General features: G+C 38.3%; 1 protein-coding gene across 1 annotated transcript in view; it reads left to right on the forward strand.

Annotated features, from left to right (window-relative positions):
- RALGPS1 (Ral GEF with PH domain and SH3 binding motif 1) overlaps positions 1-17,575 on the forward strand; it is a 1,636,862-nt gene that overhangs the window by 1,385,410 nt on the left and 233,877 nt on the right. The gene's annotated exons all lie outside the window — the stretch shown is intronic.

Raw genomic sequence — 17,575 nt, forward strand, 5'->3', positions numbered from 1 at the left:
CACTCAATCAAGTACAATCCCGATAAAGTTCTAACTCGTGACAATGCCACATATGCCATACCCTCCTTGAACACAGAACTGCCAATATTCACCAATGCACTGTCTACACTTAAACCTTGCGATTTATGGATTGTCACCGCATATGCCAAGCAAACAGGAAACTGCTTACGGCGAACATATAAGTCTTTTACAAGCAAAAATCTAGCAGAACAACGACCAATTAGCTGTACTTCCTCAATGCCATCAAATTAAATTTTTAAAAATTCAATTCCATCTCTATTTCTGTATTTCATAAAATCAACAACATTACCCATTGATCCATTTACCAGACCTCTTTCAACATGTAAAGTCCTTCTTAAAATTATACGGCAGTTTAAGCACACATTCAGAGTCTTTTCAAAACCTGCAGTTTTAGATATAGTCTTCTCTAATGAATCCAATTTTGTTTTCAAATTCTCAGACAACATAATTGTTGATCCCATATGCTCTACTCTGTCAATAGCTTCCAGTTTCACAATCTCTTGGTTTTCTAAATGCAACATTTTGTTGTTGAAGATGGCACATTCTGCAAGAGTTGGCATCAAACATATTCCAGATTTCTTCTCAGTAATTTTCTGAAAAATATTCTCAGGCACAACGTCTTGTTCTGGATATAAATTTGACATTAATCGTGCATGTAAAGCTTCTTTCCCATGCTCGGTCACTTTTCCAATTCTAACATCTTGTAGAATATTCTTGTAATCTTCATCCTTCGCCTGACGCATATTTTCATGCAGTTCAGCATAATTAAAGTTTAACCATATTTTGACGTTGCCAATGCTCCCTAGGCACTTCCTGGTATCTTCATGCGTGAGCATTTTGAACACAGGTTGTCCTTTCACTGGTGTCAGCTGCAGAAGATCTCCGAAAACAATGATGTGTTTGCCACCAAATAACACATCATACTCTGTTTTAAGAACTTCTTGCATTCTCAAATGCACAAAGGCAAGCATGACATTAGAAACCATGCTTACTTCGTCAATGATAAGAAGTTTCATTTTCCTCAAGACTCTTGAAACTTCACAACAAGCATCTCCAGATAACTTGTGGTATTGTAATTTGTTATCATGCTCCACTGGCAGCATCAGTAGACGATGCAAAGTAATACCTTTAATGTTATGTGCTGCCAGTCCAGTTGGAGCGGTGACAACACAAGACAGCGATGACTCAGTCCTTTCCTGCAAATAACATGAAATTGCTTTAATGAGGAAACTTTTTCCAGTTCCCGCTTCTCCACTCACGTACAGTCGGACAGGCTTCAACGACGTACATGAGCACTCTTTCTTCTCATGACTTAATCCATGATCAATTTGCTTGGTAACTTCGTCATATATTTTCCTCTGCTCAACGTTGAGTTGTCTTTCCAAGTCTTCTAAGTTAACCACATCCTCCTGAGCATGTGCCATGGCTCTTTCCACTTCATTCATGGCAGTGGCAGCTTCATTTTCGATAACAGGTCCTCCTAGTGGATCCTGACTCAATGAAACAGAACTCTGACTGTCCTGAGAACTGTCTCTGGCAATCTCGGCTGCAATCGTTGCTTCCTGCTCGATTTCCGCATTCAACATTTCTAGATATTTGGGAAAAGCAGGACATTCTATGGTTTCCTTGGCGGCAGTGAAAGAGTCTTCGTAACAGAGGAAATCTCCAAGCAGTTCCTCTTCTGCACGCCAAGGCTTGAAAAGTTGCAAAAGTGCTAAATAGAAAAACTCCTTTTTTTCAGGAGATTCGCCACTCAATTTTCGATGGTTTACCAAGTGGCATTTTCTTTGCTTGACCAGACATCCCTCACTTCCAATTACAGTATACACTCCTCTATCAATATCTTCTTTGATGTTCCTCTTGAATATGTAATTTTGTAGAACCTCATACAGACAAACATTCTCGAGGTGACTGCTTCAATTTGGATAATATGTATCCAACATGTTGGTCTTCAAAATATCGGTACTGTTTGGCTCCTTTTCCGCCAAATACTCAATTTCCCGCACAGGTTTCAGAACTCGATTACGCGTTGCAGCAAGACCAAGACTCGCCCAAACGATACTCCTAGATTTGGCATAGAGACTTGCTGAAGACAACCGGTCAGAACATTCGTAAGCTCCGATTTCTCGATGCGACAACATCTTCAGACTGAAACTGTACAACTTCTTACTGAGGCTCTTTTCATGGGAAATGTCCTCCCACATATCCTTCAATTCTGTCTTTTCTTTTTTGGTGATGTAAGATGTCACATACCGAGCCACAACCATACAGTTATCAGCCACAAACTGTATATCCATGTTAGCATTCCACATGGACAAAATCACTGGGTTGTAGTCGTTGATGTACTTGGACTCTTCGTTCCTTTTCAAATTGTATGTGTTTTTAGGTGATTTCTTCATCACATTATGTCGCAGCGAAGACATCAAACTGTTTACTCTTCCTTTAGAAATCACCGGTCGTGGAAAGCCGAAACGACATTTGGTGTAGAACTTGTCCTTGTTTCTGAATTTACGACGACAGTACTTTCCACAACGGTGGCTTTGGAAATGTAGAACTTGTTCTCTTAGGCTTTTCTTCTCCTTTGCGTTTGGAACAGCACACGTAGAATATTATTGTATGAAACTCATCACTAAGTCTTCTGGATCTGTTCCAAATTTAGGTGCATCCTTGATCCACAGCAGCATATGTATATGAGGAGCACCTCTTGCTTGGTACTCCTTTCTCCAGAAGAAATCCAACACCTCTCCAAGAGGTGGATTCTTCTTATTCATGATGAAAGACATCATAGCTTCAAATCTATGATTGAAGTACCTGCATACATTCACTGGATCCAAAGAGCACAGTTCTCCGGGTGTCTTGAATTCGATATTTTCAATGTTTCCATTTGCCTCTCGTAGAAATTCAAGTAAGTCTTCCCAGCCATACTCGGCACAGCTCAGAGTGAGGAACCATGTGGGAGTTCCTAAGTTCCTCAGCATACATTTTAAATCACCATGACGACGGTACCAGTACTCATTAGTACCACGCTGACACGCCATGAGATTAATCAGGTGACAATCCAAAATACTGTCTTGGACATTGACTTTATCCATAAAGTCACTTGCCGAGATGTTTTGCATCTGTATACCACTTTTCAAGATGTGGTTCACTGCATATGACAGTCCAGACAGATCGCTTTCAAACAGGAGATGAAACAAATAGGGAATGCATTGTCGAAACCTAGCATCTTCTGCATACAATCGTAAAGTCCGGTATTCAGAAGCAGGAATTTGATGAGGTCGCTCATCATATCTTCCTCCTTGACCTGTTGGAAATAGCTGTGGGAAACACCGAGCTTCCAAACTTTCCTCCCAAACACTAATGGGACTCCCTTTGGCTTGTTTCATTTGAAACAACTCAACAGCATTCCCCATGACTTCCTTGGAATGCAAAGGATGAACACTATAATGTTCATATATTTCTTCACTTTTAGAGGGTTCTACTTTCTCAATTTGACCAGCACACAAATCGCTATCCTCTTCCTCACTTACTTCCTCTTCTGCAACATATACATTCTTATAGTACTTATTATTTTTTTCAAATACAATGTTGCCTTTTTGACTTTCCTAACATCCACTAAATCTTGCCATATTTTCTTATTCTTTGTCGGAACCCCATTAACTAAGATAACCAGAGGTTCCTCTTCCACTTTTTCTACTCCAATTGTGTTAATTTTTTTCTTCAAATCTAGAGGCAAATAAACAACTCTTCCCTTTAATCCTCTATGTAAATCTGATGGAGGCAATTTCCCTGTCTTTGGCTCCATTCTTACAATAGCCTGAAAGGGATGGATACTTTGAATCAAAATAGATTCATAAGTATTTAAATCCTTCAATTCAGAAGGAATCTCAACCAATTCCAGATTATTATGAACCGCTCTAGCAGGCATCTGGTTTTGATTTAATTTGTTACAACAATAAGTACACACACGTTGATCCGATCCCAAATCAAAACAATTTCCTACCATCAAGTATGTTGCGAAATCCTTCCATTCACTATTATTTTCCCTTTCACTTTTTGCATATAAATCCACTAACTTAGTCTGATTCTTATAATAAGTGCGTCGACAACACACACAAGTGAAATTAGGCCTCTCACTTGATTTCACCTGAAACGTGGCAATTTCCTTCTGAAAATTATCTGTACTGGAAACCTGTACACTATCTTCCACATTACCCTCTTCTTCTGGGTCAATTTCAACATTCTCCTCTTTACTTCCAAAGTAACAAAACTCAATTTCTTCACAAATAATTTTTCACATCTATTTTAGAACCATGCAAAAGAGCAGCGCATAATTGTTTAAGCATAATTGCTGGACTCTTAGCATAATGCAACATTCTAACTAATTTCCTCACTTTATTATGATGCACTGCTAGCATCCTGAAATGATGAAAAACACTCTGGCATACTCTCCTGGAAAGACAAGCCAGTGAATGACCATGCAAACCTGTCACTTCTCTCACTCTGCAAGGATCTAATTCTTGCAACAACATCATTTTCTGCTTCAAACTTTTCTTATTAAATGTCCGTACAAAATCACAAAGCAAATTGATGGAATCCTGTCGTACACTGCAAATACTACTACACTTCCAGGTGTACACAGGACCCTTAGGACGTCTTCCTAAAACCTCATTACCTAACACCTCTTCTGTCTCTGTTGTCACAAGTTTTTCTTTTTCAACTGGACAACCATCTTTCACCTCATAAGCTCGACCACTGGTGTCAACTGCATGCACCAAATCATTATCCTGGAAATAACTCTCCTCATTAAAAAATGCCTCACAACTTGAACTATGCATCCATTCTCCGGAAAAAACTTCACAAAAATGACTACGATTAACTATTCTCTTCCATCTACTATTTCTTTTGAAATCATAAATTGCCTTGTTTAGCTTCCTAATTCTATTGATTATCAAAATAAATAACTTTCGTTTAATTTCAAATGCCTGATCAATAACTTTCTCAACTTTTTTTTTTCTCTTATAAAAACCACTTTCTGTTGACCTTTCTTAATATTTTTTAACAAATTGCCAATTATCCTGTTGCGGAACATTCGTTTACGAATGTCCCTAAACTGTTGTTTCCTTCTACTATCATGCACAGAGTTATCTCTTGCTCTAGCAGTAACATTTTTGATTGGCCTTTCCTTTCCGTTTAAATTGCTTCTCTTTTTCTGGACTAAAACATTTTCTGTAGTACTACTTTTTTTTTAACAAATGTTTCTTATGAATGATTTCGTGGTCTTACCCGGTGCTTTCTTGGTGACTTGACGAATTTTTATTGTAGAGGACTGCTGCAATAATTGATGAACCTGCTGTCTTTGACGTTTTGTAGCCTTTCTGATTCTATCCTTAGACGGCATTCTCAAAATTTGAAATGATCTGCAGTTGAATCTGTGGTAAAATATAATAAAAAATGTTATTAACCACTATTACCAAACAGTAAATCAATAACAGTCATCAAAAACTTAACACACTACTTTTTACATAGAATAATTTTTAGTGCTTTGGCAAATTTAGAATACACAAATAGCAGAAAAGAAATGGAATGCTTCTACATTTTACCTGTGCTGTTTTATATGTGAATCTGATCTAATTTTATGAGCATATTTTAATATTTTATTGAAGACACTACACATAACCTGTTTTTGAAGGTGTGTTTAATTTTAAATGAAACGGTTTACATTTTTACTTTTCATTTCAAGTAAATTTTACAAATAAATGTTTATAGTTCCATAGGCTCAAGCAGGTCAGCTTCCCACCCTATGTCATACAATTCTGACAAATCGGCATCCTCATCAAGTTCTTCATCATCCTCAGGATTTAAATCATCCAAGGGATCTACTTCCACTGATGTTTCAATTACAAGTTCAATGATAAGGTCGAGATCAACTGATTGCTCATTATCACTCATGGTTGATGTTGTCGTTATCTTTAAAGAAAGAGAACAACAATGAGATGTTGCAGAGTAAGAGACAAATCTCAGAGATTATAATAGTAAAATTGTTTAACAAGAGTAACATTTTGCAGCTATTATTTAGCCATGTCCAGCGATGCTGAGGAGGTGAGGCCTATGTCCAAGTTTTCAGTGAACAGGACTCATCTCTTCTTAACCTTGGATAAGCCTCACCGACTCTGTGTCCCCTGCTCATACTTAAATGTAAAGGGGCAGATTTATGTTAACTGGCGCATCCCCACGGATGCACCAGTTAATGTGCACCGCTGCTCTGCCACCCATGGTGTGCCGCATTTACAATGTGGAGCACCATTGAGCAAAAACAGCACAGATGCGTCACGCATCTGTGCCGCAAAAGCAGCACATTGCACGAATCACATCGTAAACACGACATGTCTACTGCAATGCACAGGAGGAAGCCACACATTGCATGGTGCTTCACTCCTTATGCCTGTTTCAAACAGCCATAAGGATTTGATTCAGCAATGCTATAAAGCTGACTCAGTGAAATCTTCTAAATTTCACTGCGTTAGTTTTACAGGGCTTTCATGCAAATGAATGCCCACCCTGCAACAAAACACCTATATGAAACCTGACGCAGGTTTCATGTGGCACAGGACTTTACAGCATGACACATCTGCCTAGATGCATCAAGTTGTAAATATGTCGCCACATAGCAAATCTTTTGCACCGCCGCTGCGTCACAAAAGTGACGCACAGTGACGCAAAAGAGGCATACACCTATCATAAATCTGTCCCTAACATTTTAAATGATTGATTCAGGATGACGATAAAGTGTGGCCTATCCAGAGGTTTGTTTGAGGTGAGGCCTACTCAGGGTTGCAGATGAAATTTACGCTTGTTGAAGAGTACAGAGGAGATAATACATGTGAAGGCCTACCAATGAAGTAAGTCATATCCACTTCACTCTTGAACAAAGGCCAGACCTTTTCTGTGTCCGTGGACAGACCTAAACCTCATCTGCACAATGTCATTCGTAAACTTAGGAAACACAGGTGATGTAATTGAAAAATGTGGAGTTTCTTTTCCTCATTTCACAATCACATCACCTGTGTTTCCTTTGCTTAGGTATCTCATAGTGCAGATGGACTCTAGCATATCAAAGAGTACACATAAGTTGAGCAGTGTATACAACAATTTTGACATTTACAGAAGATTCAGCTTCTTATCTTGTTGGAGATGAAATGAGGCCTGTCTTGCAACATGGTGCATCTTTTGCATCACTGCTGCATCGGTTTCATGTGGCACGGGACTTTACAGCATGACACATCTGCCTAGATGCATCAAGTTGTAAATATATCGCCACATAGCAAATCTTTTGCACCGCCGCTGCGTCACAAAAGTGACGCACAGTGACGCAAAAGAGGCATACACCTATCATAAATCTGTCCCTAACATTTTAAATGATTGATTCAGGATGACGATAAAGTGTGGCCTATCCAGAGGTTTGTTTGAGGTGAGGCCTACTCAGGGTTGCAGATGAAATTTACGCTTGTTGAAGAGTACAGAGGAGATAATATATGTGAAGGCCTACCAATGAAGTAAGTCATATCCACTTCACTCTTGAACAAAGGCCAGACCTCTTCTGTGTCCGTGGATAGACCTAAACCTCATCTGCACAATGTCATTCGTAAACTTAGGAAACACAGGTGATGTCATTGAAAAATGTGGAGTTTCTTTTCCTCATTTCACAATCACATCACCTGTGTTTCCTTTGCTTAGGTATCTCATAGTGCAGATGGACTCTAGCATATCAAAGAGTACACAGAAGTTGAGCAGTGTATACAACAAATTTGACATTTACAGAAGATTCAGCTTCTTATCTTGTTGGAGATGAAATGAGGCCTGTCTTGCAACATGGTGCATGTTTTGCATCACTGCTGCATCGGTTTCATGTGGCACGGGACTTTACAGCATGACACATCTGCCTAGATGCATCAAGTTGTAAATATGTCGCCACATAGCAAATCTTTTGCACCGCCGCTGCGTCACAAAAGTCACGCACAGTGACGCAAAAGAGGCATACACCTATCATAAATCTGTCCCTAACATTTTAAATGATTGATTCAGGATGACGATAAAGTGTGGCCTATCCAGAGGTTTGTTTGAGGTGAGGCCTACTCAGGGTTGCAGATGAAATTTACGCTTGTTGAAGAGTACAGAGGAGATAATATATGTGAAGGCCTACCAATGAAGTAAGTCATATCCACTTCACTCTTGAACAAAGGCCAGACCTCTTCTGTGTTCGTGGACAGACCTAAACCTCATCTGCACAATGTCATTCGTAAACTTAGGAAACACAGGTGATGTAATTGAAAAATGTGGAGTTTCTTTTCCTCATTTCACAATCACATCACCTGTGTTTCCTTTGCTTAGGTATCTCATAGTGCAGATGGACTCTAGCATATCAAAGAGTACACAGAAGTTGAGCAGTGTATACAACAATTTTGACATTTACAGAAGATTCAGCTTCTTATCTTGTTGGAGATGAAATGAGGCCTGTCTTGCAACATGGTGCATCTTTTGCATCACTGCTGCATCGGTTTCATGTGGCATGGGACTTTACAGCATGACACATCTGCCTAGATGCATCAAGTTGTAAATATGTCGCCACATAGCAAATCTTTTGCACCGCCGCTGCGTCACAAAAGTGACGCACAGTGACGCAAAAGAGTCATACATCTATCATAAATCTGTCCCTAACATTTTAAATGATTGATTCAGGATGACGATAAGGTGTGGCCTATCCAGAGGTTTGTTTAAGGTGAGGCCTACTCAGGGTTGCAGATGAAATTTACGCTTGTTGAAGAGTACAGAGGAGATAATACATGTGAAAGCCTACCAATGAAGTAAGTCATGTCCACTTCACTCTTGAACAAAGGCCAGACCTCTTCTGTGTCCGTGGACAGACCTAAACCTCATCTGCACAATGTCATTCGTAAACTTAGGAAACACAGGTGATGTAATTGAAAAATGTGGAGTTTCTTTTCCTCATTTCACAATCACATCACCTGTGTTTCCTTTGCTTAGGTATCTCATAGTGCAGATGGAGTCTAGCATATCAAAGACTACGCAGAAGGTGAGAACTGTATGGAACATGGCTATGTAAGTCAAATAATCAAAATCTAAATTTGCCAAGCACACATGGGGGCGTATTTACAAGGACCTTGCACCACAGGGAAAGGTCTTAAATTAAAATTGGAAAAATAACATCAGAGAGACTCAAAGGCCTTATAAATATGCCCCAAGCAACCTATGAAGCTCTAGCATTACATATCAAGAAACCTAATTGATTTCAAAAATCGTTTTTAAACACATCATCTAAATCAATTATATACCTACATTCATCGGGAAGTGACTTAAAATGCCCTAAGACACATGAAAGCGTTTTTTTTAAGCCCTTGCTCCATTTTTAGATCACTTTTAACACGGCTATGTAAGTCAAATAATCAAGATCTAAATTTGCCAAGCACAGATGGGGGCGTATTTACAAGGACCTTGCACCACAGGGAAAGGTCTTAAATTAAAATGGGAAAAATAACATCAGAGAGACACAAAGGCCTTATAAATATGCCCCAAGCAACCTATGAAGCTCTAGCAGTACATATCAAGAAACCTAATTGTTTTCATAAATCGTTTTTAAACACATCATCTAAATCAATTATATACGTACATTCAAGGGGAAACGACTTAAAATGGCCTAAGACACATGAAAGCGTTTTTTTTAAGGCCCTTGCAACATTTTTGGGTCACTTTTAACATGGCTATGTTCGTCAAAGAATTAAAATCTAAATTTGCCAAGCACAGATGGGGGCATATTTACAAGGACCTTGCACCACAGGGAAAGGTCTTAAATTAAAATGGGAAAAATAACATCAGAGAGACTCAAAGGCCTTATAAATATGCCCCAAGCAACCTATGAATCTTTAGCAGTACATATCCAGAAACCTAATTGTTTTCATAAATCGTTTTTAAACACATCATCTAAATCAATTATATACCTACATTCATGGGGAAGTGAGTTAAAATACCCTGAGACACATGAAAGCATTTTTGTAAGACCCTTGCACTTTTTTTGCATCACTTTTAACATGGCTATGTAACACAAAGAAACAAAATCTATTTGTAAAACACTTGACACAAAGCAACATTTTAAATACACAACTTTCTTCATAATGTTCTCCCTAAACCATACTATTCTCTATCTAAATTAAATGAATCTTTTCTCACCTTAGCAAATACTTTATGAGTTTCAAACCAGTCTCAGAAACACACCAAATTGTCTTTAGCAGAGCAAAAGGTATGCACTCCAGAGTCTGCAGCTATAAAAAGCACAGAAAAGCTGTAATTCATCACACATATCTCTCATGTCACCCAATCAAAACTCTTCCCTCACTTTTTTCAAATCAACACCCTTCCCCCCTCTGCCCTTTCTGCCTTTTTTGCATAGCAACCAACTCCTGAAAGACCTCTCATGTTTGCAAGTTCACACAACAATGTTTCAATTGAACTCTGAACTCTCAGTACACCTGCGTATCCAGTGCAATCTTTCATAAAATTATTTTTTCTTGACCATTCAAATTACATCTTTCAAAGAACTCATCCATGCACCCTAACTTTCTGTTTTCAGCAATCAAAATCCACCAATCACTGCTACTGCTTCATTAACTCAGAAACTCCACAGTTTTTTTCATTTTAAACTCTTATTTTTTCAACTGCCATTTCATTGCCACACTTCATCTGACTGCAGCAGAACCTTCTCTCACCATGTTTTCTGTCTGGATTGTTGGACATAGTTACATCTACTGGGCTCAGAGGTATGCTGATAACAGAAATTTACCTAACCTCAATTTACAAGATGTGGAAATTAAGTGGTTTGGCCACAGAGGATTAAAATGTCACCAATTGATACCATTGGTGAAAACCTTTATGCATTTGCCTAAACCTGACCTGTTAATTGTGCACTGTGGAGGAAATGACTTGGGCACTTTGACTGGGTGAGGTCTGGAAATGCTTTTAAAGGACACCTTTGAGCAATTGATGGCACTTTTTCCTCAAACTGCCTTGGTATATTCAAATATATGCCAAAGACAGAAATGGAGGTGGTCGAACCAATTTTGTCCACAAATTGAGAAATCGAGGAAGCATGTAAACAAATCTGTTTCAGCTTACATGAGAGACCATGGAATGGGCTCCATCTACAACAATAACTTACGTTACTACATGCAAGATATCTACAGAGGAGATGGAGTTCACTTCTCAGATGAAGGGAACAGAGTTTTCATTCTGAATTTAAAACTGTGCATTGGTACCTACGTATAAGTACCTAAATGTACCATAAACCCAAAAGCTCTTCTCAGAGCTACCCTACATCTGATCACTCACAATTATTATTTTACTCTAACTTTTTTCACTAATTTTCAACAAAGTACGCTCCCCGGAGCGCTACCCGGTACGCGAACCGGAAGCTAACCGCGCGAATTAAAAAAAATATATATATAAATTCCGCACATATGAGCCTCCTCAGCCACCCTCAGAAAACCTAGGGGGTCACAATACGTCTACCGTGCCCCCTTCTACCCATTCTGAACATTATTTGCCCTCCATCTTGTATCTTAATTCGACCGAAACACAAAATGGTGGACTCCCGTAACGCTGCCAGTTCGCGTACCGGGGCGCTCACCGGGAAGCGCTCCATTAAAAAAGGTGGGAAAGTAATTTACAGAAGAAACCCTGGAGACACTTTCACCAAATATAGATTAGCTCATACTACATACCAATCCCTACCATTTTCACAAATTTGGTTGGAATTCCATTTAGCCATTTAGCCTGTAGACCTCTCTAAATACCCTGAGGTAAATTACCTCACAAAACACATCTGAAGTGTTGGAATTGACAACCAATTAAAATGTTACTTTCATTTTCTACTTTTTTTACCTGACATTTGATTGGTTATGTACCTGAATATATATAAAAAAAGAGAGAGAAACACAGCCATTTTGACTACTACTTCCTGAACTACATTGCAAGATCATTTTCACTCACAACTTAAACTTGTTTTTAAAAGGTAAGATATTATTTTATAAATTTGAAAACATTTTCAGATAGTTATATACTATCCCTCTGTAAGAGTTAGACATTGAGAAAGGCTTGTTTATTATAATTATGGATTGATTTAGGTTTCTGTGGTATTATTATGAATTTACATAGGCTTTCTCACAGGCACTTTGTAATAGTACTACTTCACGCCTCAAAAGTACCTGTCTGAACTTAAACCCAACAGTGCCCTATCTCTACTGATATATTTATTTTTTATTCAAATTTCAGCACAAAAATGCAAGGAGAACAGAACGTTTCCTTTGAAATTGTCCTAGACATGAATAATGAGGAAATAATTGAACCCATTGACTTGGAATTCATGGATGAATCACGAGACCATGAACTTCTACAATGTGTAGAATCTGTGGATTATTTACTTCACTATGATGACGGTCAAATGTGGGAAGTTATGTTCACTCAACAAGAGGACATATCGGACAGTCAAATGTTAGACGTTCTATTAAATTTTGAAAAAGAATCAGAAAAATAAAATTATATTTAATATTAAAAAATGTTTGAGTCTTTAATCATTTTTATATGTAATTCATAAACTAGTACCAAATTGATTATAATGTAAAGTCAGATTTATAGTATACTGTGCACAATTCCAAAAATACATTTATATTTAATAATCATTAATACTGCTACTTAAATAAAAATAAAAATTTAAAAAAGAACAATCAATAAACATACAATATTTCAAAATATCATAGTCTATCATTCTTTTTTCCTTATAGTACGCTCCCCGGACCGCTTCCCGGTGCGCGTACCGGGCGCTACCCACGCAAAAAAAACAAATAATTATTTATTTATTTTTTGCCCCGCGGGGCCCTTTTAAAGCCTCCACATCAAACCTAGGGGGTCAGGAAGGATCTACTATGCCCCCTTATGGTCATTTCCCCCTTTCTTTTGGCCTCCTCTTGTCTCTCGATCCTACCGAGAGACAAGATGGCGGCCGCTCCGGACTGTTTAGAATGTTGACAGACACCGGAGAGCCAATCAGCTTCGCTTCGCGAAGTTCCGTTACGCGTCAAGTACGCGAACCGGGGCGCTGCCCGGTGCGCGCTTACAGATATATATATTTTTTTGAACGTTAATTTCTCAAAATCCACTGGAGCACATATCTTGAGACCTAGCAAAGGCACATCGGGCTAACAGTCCCTACAATTTTGCCAAGTTTCGTGCAAATCCATTCAGCCATTCGGGCTAAAAGTGAGGCCAACCGCCCTATGGAAATTAACATGGGAAAAACGCGTTTTGGGACCCACCTTTTCTCTCGGCCCCCCCTTGACGAACCCCCCCCAAATTTTCAGTGGCTGCTCAGAAACAAAATGTTCCTTTTTCCTGAAAATTTCAGCCAATTCCGTCCACAAACGCCAAAGTTATTAGACATAGAATTTTCAAAAATCCCATAGAGAAAAAATCCTAACTATATATACCTACTGGCGACCGCCAGTAGGTAATATATGTATATATAAATATATATATATATATATATATATATACACACACACAAATAGTAAGTTCACTCAGGATTACATTTTAACAGTGATTACGCTTGGACAATTATGTATTACATATTTACAGAGTCATAGTCCAGTCATGGCCCAGTCATGGCGTAGAGAACTTCTGTGGAGACATAAAAAAAAAAAAAGTTTGAGAAAGTAAGTCAAAACAGTCCGAAGGTGGTCAAGAAAGGTGGGAATGGTCAATCTGGTGAAAAAGGGCACTGACCAGTCACTGTTGAGTTTCGGGTTGCTAGGGTGCCACAGTGACTATGTTGTAGGTCTAGTGTAAGGCCCCCCCCTTCTTCTCTGGGTGGTCAGTGGTTATTGTCTCTAGAAAGTTCCATGAGTGTCCCATCCCATCCTATCCTGTAAATCGGCTCCTGCTCCACCCCCTGACTGATTTCTGACGTCAAACTTTCCACATCTGCCCACCCGAGCAAGTTGCCCTTCCAGTTAGTAATCAGTAGCCCACCAGCCAACTCCAAGGCCATGGCCAATCTCTTCTATGCCTGGAGTAGAGCCAGGTCTGCAAATCTACACTCCATCTTGTTGTTTTTCGAGTATTTATTCACTCAAAGCCAGCATCACCTGGGGTGAATGTTGGTTGTACTGCCTGGCAGCAGTTCTGTGGTGAGGGTGACCTCTCAACAGTGTTTCTCCTCCACTCCAGAGCATCTGTGTCAGCTCGGACCACCCAGAGTGGTACCTGAGCCTGCGTCCGGGACCTCTCTCTACACATGTGTGCAAGATGTACTACGTGAAACTGGATCAGCTTACACCTAGAGTTTCAGGATACTTTTTTTGGGCAGTTTACTATGTCCCCCAGTCCATGCCTTTTGTGTCCCCAACCAAGCGTCCATCCATTCGAAGTCTGGTAAAGTGGGTGAAGTTTGCTTTTTGGCTGATTTCTATCTTCATACCTCACTGTCCATCTACCCCTCTGTGTATATTTTCTCCTCTCCTAACCATCTCTGACACTTGATATTACTTACATGAATCCTTGTCTTTGTTTTGTGTACAGCTCAGCCTTTTTCGAGACTCTCAGATGTTATTTACATTTTTATTTTACCTTGTACTTTAATTTTTGGATTCCATTGATGTTTTAAACTCCGTGCCTATACTTTTGTCAGTAAGTAAAGCATTCTGACGCATGCAGAGCCTTTTATACGCAGTACAAAACTACAACAACAAAAAAACGTAGCCAATTCTGTTAGAAAACTTTATACACAAAGTACCTTAAAGGGAGTGAGTTTTTATAAAATACTCTTTTTTTATTTTGAAAAACTCGGTGCTGAGAATGCAAGAGAATGTTTGAAGATCAGTGTATCATTGCACCTGTTATTAGAACTCCAAATATCACAACCAGTGATGTCACATTGTGAACGTGTACACCAGGGAATGATTTCCTATCACCCCACCCACACTGCTCCAACCCCTTCCTTTCTTGACCATTCACACTCCGAATTTGTTTCTTTATCTGCATGTGCAAATGTATAATTTGGTGGAACGCTACTGATTAATCCATTTTAAATGAAAATGGTACGACAGCATTGTGAATTAAAAATGTAAAGCTAATGATGAATTCCCATAGCTAGAAAAAGCCTTGGTATTGTATTATCGGTGGACCGTGCCCACATGCGAATAGATGAAATTTGAAGAATTGGCGCCCTTCCAACACACGTCAGAGGCATCAGCTGGTTGGAGGTCACCCATCTCTAAACAGCACCCAACAATTCATAACACAATGTACCTCTCCCTAGACAACTCATAAAACAAGATATCAACTTATACTCAATACCCTACAGCCGGGTTAATTTAAAGGGATATTGTGGACATTAAAAGACACCGTAGCTTCAGTCACCACCTATACATATCTGAAGCCGGGCGATGCACATCAGAGCTCAGATGGCATTTATTTGAACGTGGTAACGCTCTCCTCCTACACCCACCAGATCACAATGCAACCACATATACACACTGAGGAATATATGACGTTACAACGCAAACAATTACAACGCATGCCTTTACAACGCAGTTTTTACATCACAACTACCATTACAACGCATGTTTTTGCAATGCATGCCATTATAACGCATTTTTAGAAACTACCATTACAACGCATAATACTTTTTATGGCAACAGTAGGGTAAGTGTTGGATAGTGTAGGGGTAAAAATTACTATTCACACTCCAGTGAGTGCAACAGGAGGGTAAGTGTTGGATAGGGGAAACAACCGTTACAACGCAACTTTTACAACGCACTACCATTACAACGAAATTTTTACAACGCAAAAACCATTACAACGCATGTATTTACAACGCATGTTTTTACAACGCAGGTACCTTTACAACGCATACCATTACAACGTAAGTATTGGTAAGCATATAATTATATTTAAAATGTTATATGTTAGGGTTTTTTTAGGGGTATTTTTATAATTATATTTAAAATGTTATATGTTTTTTTTTTTTAGGGGTATTTTTATAATTATATTTAAAATGTAATATGTTTGGGGTTTTTTTAGGTGTATTTTTAGGGTTCAGGGTCAGTTTGGGGTTTTTGGGTAAAGGGGTATTTTTAAGGGTACAGGGTTAGTTTTCAGTTTTTGGGTAAAGGGGTATTTTTAGGGTTCAGGGTCAGTTTTCAGTTTTTGGGTAAAGGGGTATTTTTAGGGTTCAGGGTCAGTTTTCAGTTTTTGGGTAAAGGGGTATTTTTAGGGTTCAGGGTCAGTTTTCAGTTTTTGGGTAAAGGGGTATTTTTAGGGTTCAGGGTCAGTTTTCAGTTTTTGGGTAAAGGGGTATTTTTAGGGTTCAGGGTAGTTTTCAGTTTTTGGGTAAAGGGGTATTTTTAGGGTTCAGGGTCAGTTTTCAGTTTTTGAGTAAAGGGGTATTTTTAGGGTTCAGGGTCAGTTTTCAGTTTTTGGGTAAAGGGGTATTTTTAGGGTTCAGGGTCAGTTTTGGGTTTTTGGGTAAAGGGGTATTTTTAGGGTTCAGGGTCAGGTTTGGGTTTTTGGGTAAAAGGGTATTTTTAGGGTTCAGGGTCAGTTTTGGGTTTTTTGGGTAAAGGGGTATTTTTAGGGTTCAGGGTCAGTTTTGGGTTTTTGGGGTACAGGGATACAGGGTAAAAATAAAATAAAATTAAATTAAATTTAAATAAAATAAATAAATAAAATTTAAATTAAATTAATTAAATTAAATTAAATTAAATTAAATAATATTAAATTTAATTATTTTTAATTTAAAAAAATAATATATATTAAATTAAATAAAATAAAAAATTTAATTAATATAATTTAATATAATTAATTGAAATTAAATGAAATTAAATTAAATTACATTAAATTACAATAAATTAAATTAAATAATATTAATTTTAATTAATTTAAATTAAAAAAATATATATATACTTAGCAATACTTACGTTGTAATGGTATGCGTTGTAAAGGTACCTGCGTTGTAAAAACATGCGTTGTAAATACATGCGTTGTAATGGTTTTTGCGTTGTAAAAAATTCGTTGTAATGGTATGCGATGTAAAAGTATGCGTTGTAACGTCATACATCCGTTGGATAGTGTTGGGGTAAAAATTACTATTCCCACTCCAGTGAGTGCAACAATAGGGTAAATGTTGGATAGTGTAGGGGTAAAAATACAATTCCCATTTACCCCAAAACCCATACCCACTCTAAAACTAAAAAATCCCATTACTTACCATATAATGTGTTGTAATGGCATGCGTTGTAATGGTATTTGTTGTAATGGCATGCGTTGTAGTGAGATGCGTTGTAATGGCATGCGTTGTAATGGCATACGTTGTAACAGCTGCGTAGTAAATGTAGTGCATTGTAATGACTGTGTTGTGATAGTTGTTTCCCCACACAGAGTGTTGACACACCTGGACCACGGATGATCGTACCAAAACAGACTCAAGTCT

The sequence above is a fragment of the Lissotriton helveticus genome, chromosome 5_1 (genome assembly GCF_964261635.1).
Source record: "Lissotriton helveticus chromosome 5_1, aLisHel1.1, whole genome shotgun sequence".
NCBI classification, from domain to species: Eukaryota; Metazoa; Chordata; class Amphibia; order Caudata; family Salamandridae; genus Lissotriton; species Lissotriton helveticus.